This window comes from Pezoporus wallicus, unplaced genomic scaffold, assembly GCF_028554395.1.
Source record: "Pezoporus wallicus isolate ANWC-B61680 ecotype Strahan unplaced genomic scaffold, APGP_CSIRO_Pwel_v1 scaffold_2696, whole genome shotgun sequence".
NCBI classification, from domain to species: domain Eukaryota; kingdom Metazoa; phylum Chordata; class Aves; order Psittaciformes; family Psittacidae; genus Pezoporus; species Pezoporus wallicus.
Window position 1 is genome coordinate 1,786,715 of NW_026637439.1, and position 24,265 is coordinate 1,810,979.

Consider the following 24,265-nt stretch of genomic DNA (forward strand, 5'->3'; position numbering starts at 1 on the left):
CATTCACAGTGGGTTAATGGGACTGTTTATTTAGCTATTAAATAAACAATGGCGCACCTCCCTCATGTAATGCACAGTACTTACGCAACTGCGTGGGAGCCAAAGATGCTTTCCCAAGAACAAGGGCTGTCAGGAGACCTGGGGCAGTTTTTAAAACGTTATATGTCCCCTTGGTCAAACACTCCTATCCTTCAGCTATGCAAGCTGGAAAGAGCAGAATTTGTCCCCAGGGATCCAGTTTTCTCCTTTTCATCTCTAATGTGAATATTTTAATCCTATAATCAATAGATCAAAATGGAGTGGTCTCTGGGAAACTGTAGACAAATTATTGCCACTTAGCTGCTTAAAGTACAAGTTATCTGAAGTTTGGTTTTTAGTGATGGGAGATCTGGCTTTTCTAAAGCCGAAGAGAACTTTTGTCTGAAGTTCAGACTGTTTTTGAGTGGGACTGTGAAAAAGCTCTCTTAGTTTTCCTCTCCAATTTCTGGTTGGTGGTACCCCAAGCTTTCATACTGTTCTAGATACTGCACTATTTCTACCACTTAATGAATTAAACTCCCAAACTTCTTGAGAAAAGCTGCAGAACTGTTAGATTTACTGTTTTTCTTTGTCATCAGCTATTTGATATTTTCTGCCTAAGTTTTCAAGTTCCTGGCCTGTGTGAAGAAGAAAATGCAACTAGAGCCAGAAAGCAGTAGCAATCCTGCCAAAGATCTTTTGTTCCTGAGATTCCCTCCTTATTTTCTGGTCCTTGGATACATGCTGAGGGTCTGAAGGCTGGTTTTCCTGACCATCGAAGGCCAGCTGATACAAGAATACTGCTTGAGCAGAGCTGTAATATTTACCCTTGTTCTGCACTAGTGCTTAGTACTGTAGATTATAAATAGCATCTTGTACTGTGATCATCAGCCTAACATACAGCTGGAAAGTCTCTGGGAGCTTATGGCTAAGATCTCTAAAAACCTCTCCTACAGAAATCCAAAACTATAGACTGTGCATGGGTAGAGGAGCTCACCAAGCCTCTACAGCTCTTTTGGTATGGGTTCCTCCTGCCAAGGATGGAGGATGGGCAGTCCAGAATGGGCAGCAGCCCCCCTCCTGGCAGGCCGTTGCCTCTGTCCTGCTGCACTCTCTCTGGAATGCTTTCAAATCAAACTACAGTGGTCTGTAGCTTGGGATGCAAATGTGGGACAGGGAGACCTAGTAAGATACTTATCTTGCTGGGATGGATGTGTGTGTGGCTTCAGACTTAGTCTTTGTTGAATCCTTTTCCCTCCCTTGCTCACAGATGGCAGGAGACTCCCAGGCAGGGCAGGTGTCTTTCAGCTGAGGTAGTACTGTTCATTTCCCAGACCCATGTGGGAAGATGTGAAGAGAAAAGGACCCTTTTCTCAGGGTAAAGCATCAGTGCGGTCTGTATCCAAATAATTGCAAGCCCCAGCGCTATCCCCACCAGAAGATGTCTGCTCTGTTCCCAGGTGTTGTGGTCTCCCATTACCATTGCTTTCTACTTCTCTTGCCTGTGCTGCACAAATGTACAGAAAACTTCCCTCCGGGGAAGTCAGGAGGATATTGCTGCTCTAACCACTTGGCATTGCTATTCCCAGCACCTGGAGACCCAGTCCCATCCTTGGCCCCCATGCAGTATATAAAAATGTGTTTTCCAAAGACATAGGTCACTATCTCATCACTCACTGACACTCCATTGAAAAGCTTTGGATAATTTAAACAAAAACATCTTTTATGAGAGTTATTCAGCAGAAAGCAAGCCATGTATGGAGATACATTTTGGTCATGCTCTCCCACTTTGCCTCAGGCCAGGCTAACTTGCTGGCAGCATCTTCAGCCAGTCACCCTTCCTGCAGGCAGCAGGCCCTGCCAGGATGTGCATTGGCTACATCCCGTCAGACACTGCTCTGCCTGGAGTAGAAAAACCAAGAAGGCTCAGGCAGTGGCTCCCACCTGATTTGAAACCCCTTAAATGACTGTGTGCCCATTCTCCAGCAAGCACAATCCTGGGGCTTGTCCCTAGGTGTAGCCTGAGCCAGGCTTGTTTTCAAAAGAGGGTTTGAGTTGGACCAGTCTGTTTTGCAGAGAAGGGTGTTTTTGGGCTGTTACATGAGGATGAGAGAACAACCTGTTTTATTTGTTAATTCTATTTATGTATTTATTAATTCTATTTATTACTTAAGACATAACCATAGCTGTAGGGACTAGAAAAGCCCCTTGAAGGCATTTCTAAGCAGGCTGCATGTGTCTGGGAAGGGGCAATTTGTGCAGGGAGGAAGGGAGCCTTTGAAAATTACAAATCTTGGGGATTTTACGTCGAAAGAGAAAGAGGTGGGCAGATCCCACTGCCGTTGCTGTGGGTGCAAGGCATGCGGCATGGCTGGATTACGCTGGGACAGCAAATAACTGGAGGCAAATGATTCATTGTGCTAAGTACTGTAAAGCCAAGAAAACAGATGTCCTGGCTGGACTGAGGACAAAACAACACACTGTATTTAGTAGATTTATCAATAGAACAATTAATATCTTGTTCAGATTGTTGCAAGGTGAGGGTTGTTTTCTTTTTTTTTTTTTTGTCCTAATACGTTATAACTAGATAAAGCATGAAACCCTCCTGTAATAGTTACCAAAGTCCTTTCCAGACTGAAAGTTTACCCACATGAAAAATAACACTTTAAATCTGAATATACTGAGATTATTACAGTACCATATGGCTGATTCTTACCCATACATTGCCACTGATATCAATGGGACTGAACGGGTAAGAGTAAATTGAATATATGGACCAATGATTTTGTATTGATGTAGAAAGCAAAACGCTAAATTTAAAGTTAATACTGGCTGGAACAAGAGCCTCTTTTCTGGTGTTATATGTATAAAAAATGACATAACCTTAGCACAAAAGTTTTGTTTCCAAAGCCTCATAGGGCTGCCTATACATGTGAATGCAGTCTGGTCCAGCAAGTTTACAGTGGTGACAAAGGTTCTGAGATGGCACCTGCCCTGTGCTAAGCAGCACTTCATTGGCACAGAAGAATTTTATGGAGAGGTAGCTGAAGGTTTCCTCCAAGCTGCACAGAGCAAACAGAGCTGTGCGGACATGGTCTAGGTCTCCTGCAGGTGGCCAGTAAGGAGTCTGCTTGGCTCCCAACACAGGAAGGGTTGGTGAGACTCTTCATAGGGACATTCAGAGCTGCTTTCATCTCTCCAGGATGGGCCACCAGAGCCTTTCTACAGCCCTTTGAGGCAACCAAGCACTCTCAGAGTGGTGGGAGACTAAAGGGTTTGGTCCTATATGTGAAGCTTTTGAGGAAGTTTCATAAACAAAAAGCCTAAAAGCCATTGTGAAATTGCACATGGGCTCCATTTAGACTATGCCCATTGCTGGTGTGCTTAACTCTTACTGCTTGAAACAGAAAGGGTACTTTCCCTAAGGAAAGAAATGCCACCCCCTTCCCCCCTTATTTTTAAGTAACAAGCAGCCACAAAGCTCCCATATTGTGAGCATTATTGCTGCCACGTGTTCTAATGAGAGTGCAAGAAGGAAATGTAAGCCTGTAAAGCTTGTTTTTTGTCTTGAGCAGATAGTTACCTTAATTGCACAGCATGTCCTGACTCCAGTCCTCTCTGCTTTGCTCATGCTGATCCATTACTACATAACTGGCATCTCTGCCTGAATGCAGGAATGATAACTGTGCTCTCTCTCTGATCAGAAATTGGAGTCAAATCAGTGTGGCGATAGAAATCTTAAAATAATAAAAATAAAAGGAAGAAATGAAGATGATCAAGGTTTTGGGGGTGAGTGGGGGAGGTAATAATGGCTAAAGAAGACTGTGCATTAATCACTCTCCATAATATTCCTGAAAGTATCTTACCAAGGCATTCATTTTAATCTTTAAAAGTAGAACAATTGCTGCAGGTTGCATTTAACTTTTCACCTCTGATGGAGCAGCCCATTCCTGGAGTTACAGATCTTCCTGTTTATCCTTTCCATTGAACTTTGTTCCATTTCATCCTTGCAGTGCACTGTGTGGTTAGATTTGCTGGAAAAAGAAAAGAAAAAGAAGAAGAAAAAAAGAAGAGTGGAAAAAAAAAGTCACTGTTTGTATCATAAGTTGTTTGTTCCACTTGAAAGGGAATCTTTGCCCCTTTCATGACATGATGTGGTTTATGTATCTCACCCGCTCAACAGAACATTCAGGCTTCAACAAAGGAGCTGCAGCCCTATTTCATCCTCACCAATCAAGGACAACTTGTTTAAATGCCTTCCCCTATGCTGGGGAAGCTTGTCGCTTGTGACTGCCTAAAGACATGTCAAATTGGGTTAACTGCTGTCTTCTTATTATTGGCAACTGCACTGTCTGATAATCAGACTGGTGCAGTTAAGCCAGTCTGCTGAAGAGGCAAAACACTGAGAAATCCCTCTTTGGGACAGATTATAGCAAAGCAGGGCATTGTTTCAAATTAAAGTCTCCAGATGGGAGATTGGCAACTGTAGGGTTGCAATGACTAGCAATACCCAAGATGGTCTGACAATCAGCATCATGCAACATTGTTTTCTGCCTGTCTCAAGGATTCCCAAATGTGATTGAGAATCTCCCTCCTTCAAGGTGAGTGGTTGCCACCAGTATTTGGAAGATTAAGATCTACCAAGGGCAAGCCATTTTAATTCCCTTGCAGACAGATCAAAGCAGAGAGACTATGCAATGGCCCAAGTGCCAGTGGCCCAAAATAGCACACAGATTTTGGGTTAGGATTAACGTCATTCAGGCTGCTTGTTACAGCTAATGCATCTGGGAAGATGATCCTTACTTCTCCTTTTTCCCCTCATCCCTCACCTGGGGTTCAATACTCAGGAGTGCTTTGCTGCCATTTGAGGTACTCAGGTGTGGGACCAAGTTTCCAGAGCAGCTTATTCAGGGTTGTATAGTGCCTGCTACATGCCTCTGAAAATCCTTCTGGAAAATGTGTGGAGAGTGGTGACTTGAGGTGATTTGGAGTGAAGAATATGTAGGGACCTGGATCTACTTCTTCCAGTTGTGTTTAAAAAACCCGTATTCTGTCAATGGCAGATGTTGCTTTCAAAAACATAACACTTCAAAGACAGCAACTTAAAAGGCATTATGAGCCACAAACCATGTAGTTTCTCTGTGCTTAGGGGAAAACCCCTTTTCCCAGTAGGATCCACCACATTATTGCAGAGACTGTATCTGTTATTCAGAGTGGTTCTCCTTATGTCCTCTGCAGTGAGTAGGGAAAAGATGGAGAGCAGCAGCAGCCCCTTCTCATGGCCTTGCTTTTGCCCACAGATGCCTCCTCAGATGTTGTAGGATTAGGCAGGTGGAAGCAGTTCAGGGCCCTGTCCTGTTCAGTAGACCTCCCGCAAGCCATCTTCTGTTGCCTTTGAGTCCTACCTGGGTACAGCCTGCCCACAGTCTTGAGAAAAAACAAACCCAAATACTTAGTAGTTTGACCACTGTGCACAATGATTTGGCTGCTTCTAAAGTAGAGGACAGGGTAGACGGACTGCAGTGGTACACCTAAACCCCACATATGCAGAGCTCTTATCTGACTTTCTGATGCCCTCCATTCTTTATGTGATGAAAATGAGATGCTTAGGTAAGCTGTGAAGGTGATGAAGAACTTCTCTGTGCCCTGGTCAACATGGCTTCCTGACCATCAGCCATACAAGGGGTCAACACAGCTGGCATACTTTTGCACTAGTTTCAGTCCTCACATGGCTCATGTCTGAGGCAGTGGCTCTTCCTGGTATCCAGAAAGCCCTGTCCACATGGGCGTCCCTGCATCTGATTTCCTCTGCGTAATTACTCTGCTGCAGTTTGACCCCTGTGGTCACAACCTGCCTCCTCAGGGCACCAAATTTTGGTTGCTAACGTACCTCTGGGGCAGCTGCGAACAAGAAAACTAGTCAGTAGCCAAGGACTTCTTCCCGTGCAAGACATTAGTGTAAAAGATTAAACTCCCACCCGCTCTGTTAAAGCAGGAGGATCCCAGCCCTTTGCACTTCTTGCAGATCAAGCCCAGAATGAACGCAGAACATTCTGGCATATGAACCCATGTGACCAGGAATGTTCTTGTGGCTCCCAGGCACCAGTGCTTTGTCAGGGAATAAATTCAGATTGGTGCCCCCAGGGAACAGGTTTTTTTTTTTTCACTGTCTTTTTTCTAGAATGAAGTAGAGAAGAATTTTGAAGATGTATCTGGTGATAAACTGCAGAGTAAAGACCTAAGCTGGGTTGGTCAGGGTTTCTTCGTGTGTGTATGGTCATTATGGTGTGCCACAGCGCAGTGAAGGTCAGGGGGTGCCTGAAATAGGGGAAGAAAATTACTTTCACAGCTAGATAATATTAGCTTAATCCTAAGGCTGATGAGATGGTGTATTGGAGCTGTGTTCAGACTATGTGGTGTAACACACAAACAACATGAACCTTGTGCACTCACCCGGGTCATTCTTTGATTGGGGCTGGACCCTTGGAGCACTCAGCAGCACCCCAGGAAGAAATGTCCCCAAGCAACATGCAAGCAGCACCTTGCAAGCATGAAGAGGTGTTTTTCCCCATTAAATGGATGAACTTCAGTCTGCTGGATAGACCCTTTCTGATCTAGTCACTAGGGGGTATATTGCTTCTTTGTATGAACACACCGCTCACATACTATTAACAGGAATTGCAAGTGTTTGCATCAAGAGAATCGTATACCTCTAAGGAAATTATAAATGGCCTTGAAGTCTTTCAATGCATCACCACTGTAACTTCCAGAAGGCCAATAGTCCCTCAAAGCCTGGCAAAAAATGTGCATGTGGGTACACTGTAAGTCCTAAGAACAGGACTGGGTAAGGGGCTCAGGAATGAGTTTGGTGCTCTTTTACTTTGTTGTGATGCCTGTGCCAGTTTTCCTCACTGCAATGGCTGAAGCTCAGCTCTTTGACAAGAGGTTTGCGATGGAATCCTTTCAATTTCACAGTCCATCTGGAAAAGCTCATTGGAACTTTGAAATATGGAAGCCTCAGCCCTTCAAAGGTGTGAAATCGATCAGTATTTGTCCAGAATTGTGAAAATGCCATGCCACTTATTTATAAAAAAAGTAACATTTCTAGAATAAGGTCATCTAGAGGATCTTAAATCATTTTGCTTTTTCCTCTTTGGTCCATGTCCATCTCTCTGTTCAAGTCAGTACTTTACCTGTAAAAGTAGTAATTCTCTAGCTGGGAGACATAGTAATATTCTGAATTCCCTAACCAGGCTTAACAACAGCTAATACAAGAGACATTTTTCCTCTCCTTTCTTTTTCTGTGTTGTAGCAAGATTGGCAGCTCAGCCTCAGGACCTATAGCAAAAAAACACAGGAAACCTGATGGTTCTTTTCACTGGGCATGACACTAAAAAAGGCAATCCAAAGCCACAAACAAGACGCACAAGCAAGTGCACGGTTAGCTATTTCACTTCAAGATCTCTAGGCTGGTGTGCACCTACTTCCCCGATACCCGTGCACAGTGTAGAGGAATGTCCTGTGAGCCGCACCAAGGTCTCAAACTCAGTACAGGGGTTTGGACAGATCATAGCCCTGTTAACTCTGGTGCAGCACCACATAGGCATGTCTGTCCTACTGATCTTACCTAACTAATGCAGCCAGCTCAGTCATCTCTGCTTTCCTCCACCACAGCTCACAGCTCTGAGGTGAAAGCTAGCAGGCCATCACCCTGATGCTGGTTTTGTGCCATTACTCCATGTCAGTGGTGGAACCTCTCCTATTTTGATATGACACCCATTTTCCCTTTAGATGAGGACATGTTTTCAGCTTTTGGTGTTTATTTTTTTCCCCAAAGCCTCCTTGGGTGTGCAATTAGTAAGCTGCCAAATTCGTTAAGAAAACATTTCTTTGTTAATCCTACTATGTATGCAAAAGGTACAAAACTAAAGGTTCAAAATCTGTAAGACAAAACATCGAATTTACGAGAATTTTCAAGTCAGCTTCATGATTCTGACTCACAAGGTCTAGATATCTGGGGCTGATGATGTATGCAAGCCTCTTTCTGTGCCCTCCACCTCTTGCCTTTCACTCCCTCTCCAGCCCCAGCTTAAGAGCTGACTCAGGAATCTAGCAGTTGGGCTCTCTTGTTACTGCAATCATAGCTAGCTGATTTTGGGGATGGGGATAGCTGCGTAGTGGTCTGGGTACAAATTTCCATGGCTATTTTTAAGCTGCATGAATTACCAATAAACTAATAGCTGATGATTTCTGAGTAGCTGATTTGTCTTCATGTTCCTAAGTAGGAATGCAAACTGACTCCATTTTTCCAATTTCATTTTGCCTGCTCTTATCCTCTGATGTGGACTAGGGGCCCTGCTATAACTGAATTTAATTTGAAACAGCCAGCCTATTAGGACTGGAAAGCTGACTACTGAGTCAATTATGTTCAGAACATTTTAAAATGCTACTCTGTCCTGGTACTAACCCTGATGATGGCTTCATGCCACCCACTGGCAAGATGCAGCAGGCAACGAGAGTAAATATAATGCATTTTTTTAACATGAGATGGGCTCCCTGGGGGTATTTAGTGCAGATTCTGACCTAAACAGAATCTCGTCTAACTCCATTGGTTTTCACGGCATCATTCTAAAATTATTTATCTTCAGTGGAATGAAAAATATTTTTTTGGAGGCGTACTTCAGGCCCTAGAAGTGACATTCTTGTTCACAAAGGTGCAACTCGCCCAGCACAGGAGGTCTGTGCAACTGCACTGGGCTATGAGGAATAGCTTGAGAGGCAGTAAGCCCGTAGTCTTTCTGTGCACAAGGCGAATTAAACAAAAGAAGAATTGTGGAAGTAATGAAGAAAATATTTTTTAAATTGGCAGAACCCCATCTTATGTGAACATTTTCTAATTTATCTCAATCAGGCCTTGATGTTGCTAAGAAGAATCTTTAGTACACATTTCTAGTTAAAATTTTTGCACCACTTGAAAAACAAGGTCAATGAAATCACTGTGAAAAAAACCACAAAGAACAAAACCCCAAAACAAACTTATGAAATTGATGGCAAGGCGGTACTTTTTTATGCAGCACATGAGCAGAACTCATTGCCGCAGGATGTCTTATGGCCCAGGTGTATAAAAGGTAAAAAAACCCAAAACACCTAATAAGGTGGAAGGTTCCATCAAGAGCTATTGAAGCTGATGGCCTTGGTGTGACATCTGGCTCAGGAAATCATCAAACCACTGATGGCTGGACTGAGGTAAAAAACTCAACAAGGATCATGTTTTCCATTAGCAGCTGCCAACAGTCACTGACAGAAAGCATACCGGGGAGGATGAAACTCTAACGTTGTAAGTGTGGGTGCTTTACATTCTCCTGAAAAAGAGATGGAGATTCAGATGGAAAGCTGGTCTTCCTTTATGCATTGTGGTGCTCTTTGTCAGGATCAGAGCACCTAACTAATATCTTTACCTTATTACACCTGGTTTTGAATATTTAGTTAATTTTGAGAACCAAACATCAGCGATTTTTACAATCACACAAAAAATCAGTTAGCTGTCTAACTTCAAAATCCAGGAGGACATTCATGATTATGTTTCTTACAGAGTTTGGAATACATTTTTCTTGCAAAAGAATATGTTTTAAATTATCTTTTTGTTTGTTTGTTTTTGGTTTGTTAAGGAAACAACTATTCTAACTTTGAAAACTTTCTGGCCAGAAAGCCACCTAATGCCCAAGTAGCCTTACTCCATAAATATGCTGCATCATAACATCTTTGGAGAGAGCTCTTGCAGATCAGTGTGGATCTAAACGTTAGCCCAGAATCTGTGTAGCATAAAGATTAATATTTAGCAGCAGGAAGAAGATTATTCCTTCTCTCTCCCTCTAGTGCCCTATCTAGGCAAATTTTCTGTGCACCCAAAATCGCATACTCCTACTTGGCTTCTATGAGGGTTAGAGCTCTGTAAAGACTTATGTTGTGAAGTCTTAGAATTAAATGGCCTGTTACTGGCAGAAGTAATTTTCCTAAGTGATTTTTAGTCTGATACAATTCCTTCCAAGGGATGGGAAGGATCTCTTTGGTTTAGGCACTGTTAAAATTCCCTTTATCATGAATCTATAGAAGAGATTTCCAAAGCTAAATGGTAAATTATACCATAGTCTCATTGGCAGATGAATAAAAGAGAGTTAGGTTGGCATCCTTTTCTGTTTTTCAGTAACCTTTGCTGAACTTAATTACCTGTAAATTATACAACCCCAGGGCAGGTTGGACAATAGAGAGGAAACCAAGTTAATATACATACACTTCTCTGTTAGCAATCACAACAGTGATCAAGCAGCCTGATTAATTTTGACTTGGCATCAGACAGCAGCTGGCATTTAAATTCTCCAGCTTGTTTTCATCACGTCTCTGTGACTCAGACCTACTGCATAGCTCTTCCATTCAGCCACTGACAATAAGAACTGAATAATCCTTCTTCAGAGGTCGGGAGGGCAAAGAATAGGCAATGCATGCTGCGTTCGGCACTGCATAGAGAGGATGGGGAAAGGCCCTCTCTTAAAGTTTCTGGGCAGTGGCACAGTTGTCATTGCATACAGGAGTGGGACACAGCATGGGACAGTGGCTGCTGATGCACTGACTCCTTGTTGCTGCCAAAGTACCAGCCAGGTCTTCCCACATGGGATCCCCCAAACTCTAAAGGGGCAATATGACCACCATCAACCCTATAACAAATTCCCTCCATTCTCCATTTATCCATTCCCCACTGACTCAGAGCTGTGAAATTTGTCACAGTATTTTCTGCTTACCATAAAACATGAGAAAGTGCATTGATCTGATGTCTGTGTCTGGAATAATCAGTTCTAAACAGCAGAGCATTAAACATTTACAGACACCATGTGGACTGGAAACTCATGCCTTTTCTCGATGGAGAGCTGGAAGCCTCCCTGCCTTCTCTCTTGATTAATGTAAGGCTTTTATTTAAAGTTCTGCCTAGATTTTCACTACCTTACTTTATAGGAAGGCTGGTTTATATCACTTCTAGAGCTCCTACATTTTCCCGAATCTCTCCTCCTCCCTCATGCTTCTACTAAGAATCTGTTAGTGCTGAAACAGTTCAGCTTTGGGTGAATGCAAAGATATGGGGAGAATACTCATGCTGATATATAACTTTTCTGAAGGTGTGGTGCAAGCACAGTCCATGTCATTCCATGATAGTTTGACTGTAGCTCTGGCTGTCATTTGGCCAGAGCAGTGAATCACCTGGCCAGTCCATGCTGATGAGCAATGTGCACTGCAGTGCTTTGCTTTCCTCAGTGCAGTCTCTTCTGGTGTGGTCTGCCAGATGCAGTTCTGTGCTTCCTTAAAATGTACCTTTTTCTGATCCTTTGGCCTTGCCTTGCTGCCAGGGAAAGGCACAGGACACACAAGGAATCTGGGGGAAAACCAAGAAAGTAAATCGTTGCATCAGAGCACGCAGTGACGAAGTGAGTGCTCTGCTCTTCCTGTGCAGACCATTACAGTGGTTTGCAGTTATAAAACAATCCCCTGCTTCCCCACTGCATGCAGTGCCCTTGGAGGTGGTTGGGTTGAAGTTTTCAAGTGCTCATCTGTGATGCCTCCTATGTGGGGTTCTGTACTCAGGGTAGGGAGTGTGGGGTTTAACTCCACAACGCACCCAGGCCTTATACCATCAAGAGGAACAAAGACTTGCATTTCTTTCAGTGCCCCTCAAAATTATCAGTCCAGATGCAGAGCAAGGCTGCAGGACGAGGGAGCTGGTGTGGTAGCAAGTGCAGATGCTGCGATAGCTGGGGTCAACTCCAGCGCGGTCAACCTGGTGCTGCCTCTCTCTGTGTTCTGCTTCAGCTATATACACCAGCAGCAATTTGGCACTGTCCCTGCTCTCAGTGGTAGCCAGGGGTTGAGTGTGGTCCCCTTGCACCTGGAGTGCCCCAGGCAGGTGGCTGCCTTGGCTGGCAGAAGTGGCATTCTGAAATATCTGGTTTCGTTCCAGGGTGGTTCTTTTTCCATTGACGTGAGGGCACTGTGCCCTTGACGAACATCTATTTTATAATGTACTTAAACAAACCGGCCCTGCAAAGTTCACCATGGCTGGCCGACACCTGGCTCACCTCCAACGAACATGGTGAGATGAAAGCAGTGTTGATGGGCTTCTTCCTTTACATTCTCAAAGATCTTGTCCCTTTGACAAATGAGCTCCTTGTACCAGATGGTGGAGAAAAAGACTGTGGTACAGCATAAGGAAGGGTGGAGGGGCTAGACAAGAGATGGAAACAGGGATCTCAGAGAAGAATACATGTGCACTATAGAAATAAAGATCATACTGTTTACGGAAAGCAGCTATGGAAACCCAGCATGAATGTCGAGAACCAGATGCTCAGCCTGCCATCACTCCATGCCAGCCTGGGAGCAGATGACAGCTGGAGCATCAGAGTTGCAGGGGGCCTGCTGGGACCCCAGGGCTGACGTATGTACAGACCGTGTAAAGCATCTTCTCTCTCTAGTGTCACTGACCATGGTTTGCCCCAACCAAAGATCAAATGTCCTGAATCATTGCAGAGCTCTGCCTTGACACTCACAACTTTATCCTTGGGGTTTATTGTAGGTGGCACTGCAAGTGCCCACTGAGTTGATGCCTAGTCAAATTCAGAGGGCTGCCTCCCCTTTTGCAGGAGAGAGGGTATGGTGGTAGCTCTGATTAGGCAATGATGGGGGAGGTAGTCCAGCATCTCTAATGAATGACTGGATTGTTTCAGGATAAATAAGGCAAGGGGCTGGTCCTATTTTTCAGTGTGTTTCTATACTGGTGATTGTTCTTTTCTTTAGTTCCACCTTCTCTATGAGCACAACAGCCCTAAATAGTCATGAACATGACTAAAAGATGCGAAATTACGCAGCTTGCTTTGAAATTACCTCAGCAAAAATCATTTGGTGTTTAAAGTTCGTGCATTCTGAGAGCATGTTTGGAACATTTTTTCTCCTCTCTCATCCCTCCAGTTCTCAGAAACATGGAAATACACAGGTATCTTTATCTCTGAGTACAGAATACAGTGTCTTTCTCAATATAACAAAATACTGCAAAAACCTGTGTCCAGACATAGGAAAACCAACTTTGCTTGCTGTGTTTTGAGGGGTACCACCAAGTCCTTAAGACTAGACACCTTGTCCCTCAAGAGCACAAGCCAAAACCTTGACCTTATGTGTAGCCTGAGGCCTATCTCCAAAGCATGCAGATAGTTACAGGAAGGTGTGCAGAAGCCTACAGCTGGGTACTTTCCTTTCCCAGTCAGGAAATTGACAGGCTGCTCTGGAAGTCCTCAGGTGTTTTTCTTTGTCTTCAAAGGTAGGTATAAATCTACCCATTTCACCTAAATAGAGCAGTCTTAAAGCCATACAGGTTGGCTAGTTTGAAAAACTCATTAGAGAGGTGGTGCAGTGGGGGGGAAGGTACTATGGCTGAACCAAGAGTAGTATTTCATACTTTTTGCAACTATGTGGAAAGTGAGTCAATGTGCTTTAGGGGAATTTTGCAGGGAGTGTGCCTGGCTTTCATGGTGGTCCATCCCAGTGCAGAGGGTGAGCTCTACCAGCACATACTCTTCCTGCTTGACTTGAGGCACAACAACCTTAGCAGGCATGGAGTAGAGGTGGTAGTGGTGTGGGGTGACACAGTCCGAGTCCTTTCTTGGAAGTGGGTCTGAGGAGACCTATAAACTATATGCTGTGATAGGTTGATTCAAAATAAACCCATACCGTGTGTGTAAAGTTACAGGGAGGTGTTGAAAAGCAAATGTCAACATCTGTGCCCTGAAGAAAGTGTTGCTTGTTGGTAGAGACCTTGCAAACTATCCTCTTGTGTGCAGTCACTGAGCTAGGATCTGTAGTCAACGCAAGATGATATATGTGTGTATAATGAAAGAAGTCATCTTTCAGTGCCCCTAAGGTCCCAGCTGGCAGGCTGTGCTGCCAGGATGGAGGCTGAGGGCTGCCTAGGTCTGTGCAGAGCAGGACTAAACCAGTCACTTTGAAAAGAGCTGCTTTGCTTCTGCATCACCTAAATACGCTGCTTTCTGCAGGGAAGCAGCAGGGACCCTTGCTGCTGGTTACTGCTGCTGCAAGCCTAGTCTCTGAGCCTGCTGTGTCATCTTGTCCTTCCCCAAACCCTGTGCTTGTAGTCTCCACCTTATGAGCATCTGAATTCTAAGGGCAAGAGCAGCTAGGGTGAAAGTGGCATGAAGGTCCACTGTCAGAAGTCTAACATCACTGTGCCTTATACACTTAGCACCATCTTTTTGTCCCTCTTGCCTTAAGCCCTTCTCACAAGCAGCTTCAGCATGTTCATTTTTCTTTTGTCCTTTCAGCCACAAATAATTAAAAATGATGAAGACTTTTGTGTAAATTGCTCACAGTTCTAGGAAAAAAAAAGAAAGTAGAGGCAGTCTTGGGAGTGAAGGACTCTAGCAAAGTACTTAAAGCAGAGATCTAATATGGAGCATGTGCAGTCCTGCTGAAATCAAGTAAAATTTATTGAAGGCTTTTCTAAAGCACAGACAGCTCATCTGCCCAGGTGCACCATGCAAAGGCAATGGGAATTACTCACATTCTTAGAATCAAGCAGTGTGCTTTGCCCCCAGTGGATGAGGGTATATGTGCTCTGTTTACAGGAACGTGGCTTCAGAAACAGCTTGCACAAGTGTTCTGTGCTGTTTCACTTGTGCACATTGTCTGGATAACTGCATATGTAGATGCTTGGGCCTTGTGCATAGGCAACAGATAAATTTCATCCAGGTATTGGCTTCAAATGGGCCTTCAGGTGGAATTATATCTGATTTCCCAGACCTTGTTTTCCTTATGTAGTGACCCTAATTCCAGATTTCTGAAGCAACAGTTAATGCCACAGCACATAACACATAGTAGCAGGAGGCTGCTAAGTACTTAAAAGAGCTAAAAAAGGTTATAATGAAAGAAGGTGAAATATCCATGAATAACAACAAATGTGATCTTGGACTATTTTCTTTTTTCCATTTGATTTATAAAAACAAATCTAAACTATTCATGATTTCTTCCATTCTGCTCCCAGAAGATGTTCACCATTTCCTGTTAAATCCCTTAGGCCCCTGAAGGTCCTCACAAGATGTCACTCTGCTCAATCTACCATTCTCAGATGCCTGAATGACAGCTTAACCCTTGTGGTACAAATCCTGGCTCACTGTGCTGTTGACAATACGTAAGCCCCGAAGCATTTTTAAATGCTGTAGGCCATATACAGGCATTGGGCAGATGAGAGAAAACTTGTATGAATACAATTTAAACTCTGATGTACCATATGCCCTGGAAAAAAATAATGCGGGTGTTTGGAAGATTTATAGGCTTGAAAGATTTGGGACCACATGTAGCTGATGGCTCTGATTGAGCTCAGTGCTTGGTTGGGCTTCACCAGGATGAAGAAATGTTCACTTTTGTGGGTGGAAACCTCTGCCCTTAGGATATGGTCAGGAAAGAGAGTTGGCATGTTACTCTTGTGGCTGGGCAGTGGAAACAGGTATACCTGCCTATGGGTATGTCTGCCCCGGCTTCCCATTGGCAAGTGTAGGGGGCCCCATTTGGGGTGCTCTGCTTGTCCCATGCAATCGCAAAAGGAGCAGAGCTGGGGCCAAGCACACCCTCCTGTTCTGGGGAATTCTGAGGCCTTGGTTTCATTAGTCACAAGAGGAAAAAGCATGTTATCTCCTCAAATGACAGAAAGCAATTGGGTTAATTTGAAAAATGTTCAAGCCTCTGTCTTATCTCATCTTGCAATTCCTTCTGTCCATATTTTATTGTGTGCTTTGTGCAGACACACTGGAATTAAAAGAGAAAAATAATTGATTAGTGTAATAACATGGAGCTTATTTTAAACCCAGGCAGCTGAGACCTAATGATGAAACTGTCTTTGAGGTACTCATGATTTTGCCCAGATAAAGCCGTAAAGGAGCCACTTCAGATCTAATGGGCCAGACTTTCATCAAAGCAGATTTCACGGTGCAAATCATTTTTATGCATTTGCTCCTCTCTGTGACACAAGCTGAAGATCTGATCTGTTCTCCCCAGGGGCGAACTGAGGAAGAAACTAAAAAGAAAAGGAGAAGACATGGCAGGTCCCCTGTGATGGTGTGGGGCACGGCAAGATGGATGCCAAGGAAGCTAACCTCACTGGACATGAGCCATCCTTCACATGGCTTGGAAACACCAAGGTCCACTGGAGTATAGCCCCTTGTGCACTCAATGTAACTGGGATTGCCCCTGTGGAGCTAAATTTGTGTATTGCCTTAAGTTTTCAGATTTCCAGCTCTGAGGTTACACTAAAATCCTTTTCCTTTAAAAGACAGAAATGCAACTAATTATCTTTCCCCTTCCTCAGAACAGCAGACCAAGTTATCAATTTCAAATGCAAATATTTATTATCCACTGCTAATTGGGGATTGGGTCAAAGAAAGGAAATGTGAAAGTTAACAAGACCCTGTGTTCAGCAAGTGCAAAGCCACTCATTTCACACAGCTGAGGATAAAGGTAGAAATCAAGTTGCTTTTCATGTCTAGATCTTAAAAATACAAGACAACTAAGATTGTTATGGTGAATAATCAGAGCCCTCTGGTACTGAGTTTAGTTGCCATACTTTCTGGATTTTTCAGCCTGGCAATTACCTGTAGGGTCAACATGGTTTTGTCTTGCTGTCTTGCAAATTGGATGTTTTGTCTTTCAAGCTCTTTTACACTTTTATGAGAAAAAAGAGACAAATATTAATGAAGATAGATAGTCTATTGAAGACATTATTAAAAATCGGTCTGGAGTTTTGTAGGAGCAACACAGTAACTGCAAATTACAAAAGAAAAGCCCATGCAAATCTGAAGCATCTTATTACATCTTTTGCATTTACAAGAAAGGGGATGGATTGTGCCACATTTACACAGTGAAATAAATGAACTACCAACCAGCATGAAAAAAAACTATTTTTTAGTTCTTTTAAGTGTTAACTTTTTAAAATATATTATTTCCTTTAATCTCAAGTACATATTAACTTTCATAATGAATATGAGCTTGGATAAAATCAGCAGCATTTCTACAAGTTGTCACAATATTGAATATTCAACTTTTAGGCACCTAAAGTCAGATTTTTAGAGGTAATTCTATCCTGTATTTTGAATATAAGTCTGAGTTCACTAACTTGGACGTAAGATGACATAGCAGCGGGCATTAGCATACCTGGAGCAGAATGGATGGGAAAGAGGGGAAGGTTAGGATCTCGCCATCTGTTGGCACAGCCTTAGCTGTGCTGGTGTCTGGTTTGGTACACACAACAGCAGTTTGCTACGTTACTGACAAATAGGAAAGACAGAGGCCACAAGGATCCTTTTGGAAGGGCTGAGCTGGGGTCTTGGCCACCCCTGTGCCATATCCAGCAATGTAGGGCACCTGAAGAAGAGCTGAGGAACAGGCTGGGCTTAAACATGCTCCCTAGTGCACTTTTCTCAGGAGAGTACCGGCGTTTAGACCGACACGTAGATTTGATCACATAGAGTCACTCAGCACATCATAGGCTTCAGGTATTTTTCTCATTTATACTTTTGACTGTTGAGTCCATCCAGAATTTTCTTTGTTTTACCATGTGGCTTCATCATTAGGACCTTCATCCTGCTGAGGGCTGTGTGGAATGTGGAAAGGATGGCAAGACTAACTACAGTGATGACACTTCAGTTTCACTTCAAGTGCCAGGAGATGGTCTCTGTTGCTGGCTGGATACCACTGACGTAGGTATTGATAGTGGAGAAAGGCAAATGAGCTGTTTACATAATAAAAATATTAAGCTCATTGATTCATGAGTGGTTGAGAATTAACAATGCCACAGATGCAGAAACAGGACTATGCTGCTTCAAGGGATGGCTGAGGGCTGAGTGCTCAAGACTGTGGACTTCCATCACCGTGGTGCAGAGCTGGAGCAAATGCCACTGAGGAGGCAAAACCAGTTCTGGGTAGACTGGGCTGGAGGCAGGCAGAGTCAAAGAAAGCCTCCCAGCTTTGTTGATCGTAATACTGGCAAAAGAAAACTCATTCAAATGTGGCCCAGGTTTTTAAACTCACTAAAATGATTGTGTACTTTCAAGGAGTGAGGGCAGATGGCCTCCATTTCCGAGATGTAGTAGTAGGGATTAGGGTCTAATTTTTGTCAGGGTCTGAGTAGTAAGAACCTAATTACCCTCAATGTCTGTTTCTGAATAATTGTAATAATCTCAAACATTTCACCAGATATTGAAAATGCAGGGAAGACATTGATTTCAGATACCTGTGTAGGAGTGTTTCATGTCTTCACAACCCTAAAGAATGTACCAACAAATCCTCAATCCAAGTAAGAAAGAAAATCAAAATGAAAGAATGGAAGAATACCTAAATTATTTAAGAATTCCTATTTCTGACAAAACTGGATTGTCCTCTCAGCTTTCTTGGAAAAAAAAGGCAAAAGTAAAAGAGATGTTTTAGTGTGTTAGTGGACAAAAGGAAGCTAGGTCAACATGAGACTGCTGGTCTGTTTTACAATGAACTGTGAAATATTCCTGTCCCCCTGTAATAGCTGGGCATTACTGGAATGAAGACCTTCTGTGCTGAGAGTGACACCCCTCAAAAAGTCCCCTTTACGGGAAGAGAAATCATTCTCCCCATTGCTCTATCTGTCATCTAGATAGTGAAACAAGATGTTTTAAGTAGCCATTTTGTACCAATGACCTGCTGCCCTCAACTTCCTGTAGCCCTGGGAAAACCCTAGTCATCTTTGCAAAATCTTTGTGGGCAATTATTTATTCCACAGCTTTGTTGCACTCCATGGGCTGGAATCAACCCAGAAGCAAAACTTCTATACCAGAAGAGATTTCAGCACCTCAGTCCTGCCTTTTATTCTTGCTCAACATCAGAACTCAAAAAATTGGCATTTACCACTACAAAATTTAGTTCTTCATGTATTTAAATTTGGAAATGCTAAGAATGCCTTTAAATGAAATATTCTATGTATAAAAGGTCTCTGTGCCTTATTTTGGCTAGACTTAGACATCTTGGTCTGACTTCTTTATCATTTAACTTTTAGGTAAGGGCATAACACAGCATAAATCATACAGGCCTATCGTATAAGAAGCCACTGGTTCTGCAGTTTTCCATTGAAAGCTATAACCAATGACCAAGTATTTCTCTCCTGGCTTTTTCATATTATCACATCAGTGTTTTCTGAAGGAAAAAAAAAGTATCACCTGGAAAATTTCCAGGCAGTGTTACTGGAAACAATGTTCATGCTGCTGTGTCCATCTCCTTTGAGGTCAGCAGGTTGGTTATTTATTGGCAGGGATGTATGACAATGAATATGTCCTTATGTAAGTCAGCTATTTCAGCTATTTCAAAATCAGCAAAGTTTATTTAGCGCAGCCATGAAATCCAAAGCTAACAGAAGGTAAGCAGAATGTAACCCTGCACAGGCTATGATGACTATAATAAACTGCTAGCCTGGCTTGCCTACAAAGGTGGAATCAAAGGATTTGCTAAGCCAGAGGAGCCTTAAATAGACCAGAGGCCTGGTGCAGTGGGGCACAGCTTCCCGGGGAGCCCTTCGCAGGCGGTCTCTGTGGGCTCATGTGTCAGGAATCTCTGGGCTGCATCCAGCGGGAGCAGGCAGCAAACCTCTGCCCACTCTTGGAGCTGCTTTTCAGTGCTCCCTCCCTGCTGCAATGGGAGATAGGGCCTGTAGGCTGTCCCTGGCTTTATGCCGAAGTGTTATCACCCTTCATTACCTCCATGTCTTATGTGCAGAGTGGGAAACAGGCAAACTGTGCCCCATCAGTGAACTGCCAGATTCAGCTGCCCTTCAGCCAGGGAATACTGGCATGGACCAAGAGCCCACTACTGTTGACTGTTTAGTTTAAGTTGAATCTTAATTTAGACCTGTAAAATATTATGCTAAAATGCTGTTTTAATTGATGTAGATTAATGTGTGCAAGTAACAGGGAAATAGTGTGTTTGCATCAGTTTCAACACAAATATAAGTATTAGAAGACCCCTCCCAGCAAAAATGCTCACTTTGAGGGAGATGTCATACCTGCTGCTGAATCCCACCCACCCTACACTCTCTGTTAATCCCCTCCATACAGTGACATTGTAGATGCTGTATAGTGACACCAAGCTCCCACTGGTGCAGTGCCAGTGCTGGCAGCAGCTTGAGCCAGCAAGCAGTGGGTGGGCATCTCTCAGGACGCTGGCTTATGGTCATGCTGAAAAGAACCTCAGAGGGTTGGCCTGAAGGAAAGGCAGGGGAGACCGCAGTTATGAACACCTATGGCTCTATGCCCCATCAATTCAACCCACAACACAAATCTCACACAGATGAGGTGCGAGGACCCAAAGCACATTTCTACTCAGTGTCGGAGTCATGGAGCACAGCAGTAATACTTCCCTCATGACCTGCACCATGGATCTGAGCTTCTAGTGAGCTTGCAAGGACAAGTTACTCTTTCACAGATTAGTTTTTGAACAAATGTGGGTGAGTAAAACAAGCCCGCACCAATTCAGAGCTCCACAGCCCTGTGAAGGTGATTGAGCTGAAAGTAAAGCACCAGCAAAACAGGTTTAGCACCTCGGATCTGGGGCCAGTGACAGCTGGTTATTCCTAGGCAGGCACTACCAGAAATACCTTTATAGATCTCATTCATTTGGTTACATATTTCCTGTCTGGCCACAAGGCAGGAAGGCCAGTTATCTGGTTTGGGGGTTTTGAATATATATATGAAATCCCTTTATCTAGGAGGAATCAGCCTTTTGCTTGCTAGTGTACTAGTGTATTAGTTTCTCTGGCTGAAAGAAACAGAGATTTTCTTTCAAACACTGAAGAAATCTGAACTGTTCTGTGCACTGAGTGCTGTGACTGAAAGATGGTAAGAGCAAGAATGATTTTGTATGCTAAGGCTCCAGACTTGTGCTGGCAGCTTTATGCTCGTGCCTAACGTCCCACTTATTGCCTAGGACTGTCTGGTCTTTCCCTTTCTCTTTGCCAGGCTGCTTCATGCCTGTAGAATTGAAACTCTGTTTTCTAAATCAGATTGTTGTTGTGTGGAAACCAGGTAAGTTTTTAAAATATGTCTGGAGGGCTGTGTGCTTGTTTATTTGGATTCGTTATCTCACTTTAGTAACTTTCTCAATTCCTCCTCCTCTGCCTTGTTGTCCTATCCTGGCACAGGTTTCAGGGGCAAAAATAAACAAGATTCTTATTAACCAAGGCTGAATGTAGAATCATAGAATCATAGAATAGTTAGGGCTGGAAAGGACCGCAAGATCATCTAGTTCCAACCCCCCTGCCTTGGGCAGGGACACCTCACACTAAACCATCTCACCCAAGGCTTCGTCCAACCTGGTCTTGAACACTGCCAGGGATGGAGCGTTCACAACCTCCCTGAGCAACCTACTCCAGTGCCTCACCACCCTAACAGGAAAGAATTTCCTCCTTATATCTAATCTAAACTTTCCTTGTTTATGTTTTAACCCGTTATCCCTCGTCCTATCACTACAGTCCTTAATGAAGAGTCCCTCCCCAGCATCCCTATAGGCCCCCTTCAGATACTGGAAGGCTGCTATGAGGTCTCCACACAGCCTTCTCTTCTCCAGGCTGAACAGCCCCAACTTTCTCAGCCTGTCTTCATACAGGAGGTGCAACAGTCCCCTGATCATCCTTGTGGCCCTTCTCTGCACTTGTTCCAACAGTTCCATGTCTTTTTTATGTTGAGGACACCAGAACTGCCCACAATACTCCAAGTGAGGACTCACAAGAGCAGAGTAGAGGGGCAAGATGACCTCGCTTGACCTGCTGGTCATGCTCCTGTTAATGCAGCCCAGGATACGGTTGGCTTTCTGGGCTGCAAGAGCACACTGCAGCCAGCTCATGTTCATTTTCTGATCAACCAACACCCCCAAGTCCTTCTCCGCAGGGCTGCTCTGAATCTCTTCTCTGCCCAATCTGTAGCTGTGCCTGGGATTGCTCCGACCCAGGTGTAGAACCTTGCACTTGGCATGGTTAAACTTCATGAAGTTGGCATCAGCCCACCTCACAAGCGTGTCAAGGTCCCTCTGGATGGCATTCCTTCCCTCCAGCGTATCAACCAAACCACACAGCTTGGTGTCATCAGCAAACTTGCTGAGGGCGCACTCAATCCCGGTCCCAACACCAATCCCTGAGGGACACCGCTCATTACTGGTCTCCAGCTGGACACTGAGCCATTGACCACAACTCTCTGTGTGTGGCCACCCAGCCAGTTCTTTATCCACCGAGTGGTCCATCCATCAAATTGATGTCTCTCCAATTTAGAGACAAGGATGTCATGTGGGACAGTGTTGAACCCTTTGCACAAGTCCAGATAGATGACATCAACTGCTCTACCCCTGTCCATCAGTTCCGTAGCCCCATCATAGGAAGCCACCAAATTGGTCAGGCAGGATTTCCCCTTAGTGAAGCCATGCTGGCTGTCACCAAGCACCTTGTTGATTTTCATATGCCTTAGCATGCCTACCAGGAGAGTCTGCTCCAAGATATTGCCAGGCACAGAGGTGAGACTGACTGCTCTGTAGTTCTCTGGGTCATCCATTTTCCCCTTTCTTGAAAATAGGGGTTATATTTCCCTTTTTCCAGTCATCAGGAACTTCACCTGACTGCCATGATCTTTCAAATATGACGGACAGTGGCTTAGCAACTTCATTTGCCAGCTCCTTCAGGACCCGCGGATGGATTTCATCAGGACCCATGGACTTGTGCACATTCAGGTTCTTAACATGGTCTCCAACCAGATCCTCCCCTACAGTGGGCCCAAGGTCTTCATTCTCACAGTCCCTGACTTCCAAGACTTGGGTGGTGTTGTCAGAGCATTTGCCAGTGAAGACTGAGGCAAGGAAGTCATTAAGAACCTCAGCCTTCTCCAAATCCAGGGTAGCCAGTTCTCCCAATAGCTTTCAGAGAGGGACCCACATTGTCCCTAGTCTGCCTTTCATTTGCAATGTACCTGTAGAATCCCTTCCTGTTATCCTTTATACCCCTAGCCAAGTTTAATTCTAACTGGGCCTTAGCTTTCCTAACCTGGTCCCTAGCTTCCTGGACAACATCCCTGTATTCTTCCCAGACTGCCTGTCCTTGCTTCCACCTTTTATAAGCCTCTTTTTTCCCCTCTAAGTTTCCTCAGCAGCTCCTTATCCATCTATGGAGGTCTCCTGGCCCTCCTGCTGCACTTCCTTCTAGCTGGGATGCAACACTCCTGAGTTTGTAGCAGGTGATCCTTGAATATCAACCAAGAGTCTTGGGCACCCCTGCCCTCTAGGGCTATATCCCATAGAACCTTACTAAGCAGGTTCCTGAAGAGGCCAAAGTCTGCCCTCTTGAAGTCCGGGGCAGTGAGCTTGCTGCATGCTCTTCTCATTGTCCTAGGGCCTGGATTATTCAAGGCTTTTCATTGCAAGTGTAGAAATAAATTGCAAGAAAGGACAATGTTAATAACAGCACTCCATATGGAATCTGGGTACTTTTCTCATGCCCAGGCTCTGCTATGCAAGAGCACCAAAACATGTAAAGAGTGGTGTCCTTCAGGGAGCGGTGTTGGGACCGGTCTTGTTCAACATTTTTGTTGCTTCCTTGAGGGACCATGCACGGTGTATTGACGATACTGATGATAGACTTGTGAGAAAACTGTTTCAATCATCTTTTACCTCCATGTTATTTTTAGTATTAAGAACTTTGGTTTCACAGCTGGACAAAAGAGTTCAGAGTAAACATTCTTCCACTGAAAAATTATATTCTGATACATTTAGATGAAAAACTGGATGCAATCAGGTGAGATGCATCTATTTTGATGAGCTTGCATTTAGAAAAATTAAAGTTAATTGTTTGGATTCATTTTTTACCTTATCAGAACAGAATATTTTCATATTTCAGTTTATATTAATTAGCTCTGAATTAATATGATACAAATTATAGAAGTTTATGTTACTCCTATTTTCACTGAATTCAGGTCTTGTCAAAAAAAGGCAACAGTCTTGTTTGACATGATTATTGGTCTTGTGACCTATAGGTACAGGTAACTGTACTGATACAACATCTGACATCTTCAAGACATCCTGCATGACAATTTGATTAAAACACTTGAATGATGCAATTTATGGGGATCATGCTAGGTGGATTAAAAATCATCTA

At 43.8% G+C, this 24,265-nt stretch overlaps 1 long non-coding RNA gene across 1 annotated transcript in view; it reads right to left on the reverse strand.

Moving 5' to 3' along the window:
* Nucleotides 1-3,983: 3,983 nt before the first annotated feature.
* Nucleotides 3,984-24,265, reverse strand: part of LOC130597201 (uncharacterized) — a 56,035-nt gene continuing 35,753 nt past the window's right edge. Inside the window, exons 2-3 of the long non-coding RNA XR_008971694.1 lie at nucleotides 11,269-11,440; nucleotides 3,984-4,052 (exon numbers count right to left, since the gene is read on the reverse strand). This is a non-coding gene — a long non-coding RNA (uncharacterized LOC130597201). The remainder of the gene's footprint in view (nucleotides 4,053-11,268; nucleotides 11,441-24,265) is intronic.